The sequence below is a fragment of the Gouania willdenowi genome, unplaced genomic scaffold (genome assembly GCF_900634775.1).
Source record: "Gouania willdenowi unplaced genomic scaffold, fGouWil2.1 scaffold_150_arrow_ctg1, whole genome shotgun sequence".
NCBI classification, from domain to species: Eukaryota; Metazoa; Chordata; class Actinopteri; order Blenniiformes; family Gobiesocidae; genus Gouania; species Gouania willdenowi.
In genome coordinates this window covers 14,655-17,213 of record NW_021144900.1, presented here as the reverse complement: position 1 = coordinate 17,213, position 2,559 = coordinate 14,655, and the positions used below count along the sequence as shown (strand labels likewise).

General features: G+C 35.0%; 1 long non-coding RNA gene across 1 annotated transcript; it reads right to left on the bottom strand.

Annotated features, from left to right (window-relative positions):
* Window positions 1-283: 283 nt before the first annotated feature.
* Window positions 284-1,864, bottom strand: LOC114458639 (uncharacterized). Its single transcript, XR_003673093.1, has 3 exons — window positions 1,749-1,864; window positions 569-695; window positions 284-458 (listed from the first exon to the last, which is right to left on the bottom strand). It is a non-coding gene; the product is annotated as an uncharacterized LOC114458639 (long non-coding RNA).
* Between the last annotated feature and the right edge of the window lie 695 nt (window positions 1,865-2,559).

Sequence of the window (2,559 nt, the reverse complement as noted above, 5' to 3'; positions counted from 1 at the left end):
CTTTTTTAGTTTCTGTTTAGTGCTCCCACTGAGCTGCCTCTACATGTTTGTATTTTTTAGTTGTGTAGATCAGTGGTTCCCAGACTTTTAGTGCCCATGGTACACCAACGAACAAGTATAAATCTGTAGCCACACCTATTGTGTAAAATAGCCTTTATAACACGTGTTATCACTCATATCATGTACAATATCTGTAAATATGCATCATTATTTATGAAAGCCAAATAAAAAAAACAATAATTAAACAAATATGGTTTGGTTAGGCATAGATCTTCTAATAATTACATTTCAAAGGTTTTAGGCCAAACTTGTAAAACCAGTGGAGGATTGTTTAAAGGTAACAATGAGGCAGTGGACTGACCTTGGCGTAGCGTAGACTTCCAGGCCTCTATGCGTGAACGCTGTACTGCAGGATGCGTTCACAGATGTTGTCCACGGCCTCAGTCAAACGGGTCTCCCTAAACATCAACACACAGATCATCAACTATCCACGATGCAATGCTTTAAAATCCTAAGCATTCTAAAGCTATTTAAGGATAATTATGGTTGATGAGTGTGTTGTTCTTACAACGTGTACTATTTAATATTGCGTCTACTCTTGCCCGTGTCCAGCACCTCCCCCAACTCCAGCACCTCCTTGGACCGACCTGTCCTCTCCAGCGCCTCCTGCATCTCCACCGTCAAGAACTTACACACTAGAGGATGAAGAAGATCCATTAACAGCTGCTCTTTTTTCTTTGAACTTTATTAATAAATAGCTTTATCATTACTGTTCTAAAATAACATTTGTGATTGCAAACTTTATTTTTATGAGATTAGAAGAAAAGCCAAAATGTTTCTTTTTTAAAAGGTTACACTTTATTTCTATTTTTAATTGCCACAATAAGGGCATTCTGCAACTGCACCAAACTTGCCATATTTTAACCTATTCTCATCACTATTTCTTGACATAATTTTTGCTCCTTTCAGTGCATTTTTTGCTACATTTCTGTCACTTCTCCAACAAATTTTTATTACCTTTTCTGCACATTTTTTCCACCTAATGTTGCATATGTTGACCCACTATTGTCACTTTTAACCTCTTTTCACCATATTTCATACTTATTTTGCCATTTTAACCACATTCACCATTTGTCATGCCTATTATTTGCCAGTTTAAACTCATTGTTCCAATATTGACAATTGAGTCATGTATTATTATTTTTTTTTTAACCACTTTTTCCGTCCGTTTTTGGTCACTTTAATTTGCAACCCCCCCCCCTCTTTTTCCTCTTCTTTTCTTTTACTTTTCTCTAATTTGCAACTTTTAACAATTTTCTGTGTTTTTTTAAAATCCCATTTTACCACCTTTTCCACCGTTTTGTGGTCACTTTTTAATGCATTTTTATTTCTGATTAAAACAAGGATTTAAATTTTTAAGATGCGAATAATGATAGAACTTCCTGGATAACACTGGATATTATTTAAATAAATAAATAAATAAATGTGGTTATCACAGACTCATTCATTTTACAATTAATAACAAGAAGAAGAAAAAAAGAAGTATTATATTTACTATCAACATCTTAGTGGCAGATACCATAGCACACCTTCAGAGGTGAGTGCATAACCTGTTGCTTTATCAGTATAAATAGATTTTTATCATTCTGTTTGGACAAATCTATGATTATTACACATGTTATAAACACGTAATGACTCATTACTCTCTGTTGATACACAGTAGTAGTGCCTGATTAAAATAATCCTACCTTCACATTTGTTGAGAAGTCTATCTCCTTCCTCCACACTGACTCCACTATAAAGACCAAACAGCAGTAAAACCATAAAAAGCTTCATTATTTACACTCATTATTTCATCCTAAACTTTGGGTGACGTCAGGAAGGTCTGGAAGACAACGGCCACATCGGCATGATCGGAGCATGCGCAGTGAAACGTTACAGGCATGGCTAGTCGAGCATCGATCAGAACAGGGAGCGAGAGAGGATGTTCAACAGGATTTAACTTAAACTTACACATATAAAACACACATACCGGTACATATCTACGCTTATACTTGTTTTTGAGTTGTTTACTAATCCCCGTTTTACTTTTGTTGTTCTTTTAGCTTTTGACGGTGTATTTATTGTTTTTTCCCCTCATTTTGTTGTTTTTTGATTTATTTATTTTTTTGTGTTTTACATTACTTTCATTGTCTTGTTCTCCAAAAGTTTTTATTTGGCATTGTTTTTGGGTTATGTATTTTTAACCCTAACCCAGGCAGGTATCTGAGGGTATGATGTACTTAAATCCTCTCTTTATGGTCATGAACACGCTGCATGATAACTTTACAGAGAGAGCACACACGGAGAACATCTACACCCGGACTGACCGGAAACACTACATTACCCACACGTAAACAACCCGGTTATGCCGCCACCTTAAAGAGACAGGCCGTGCCTGTAACACGTGTCATTAACTCCAGGTTTGATGTTATATTTTCAGTAATTATATTAATATTTTATAAATATATGATAATAATGGAATATTATTGCTGTCATTTTATTTGTTTTTAATTTACT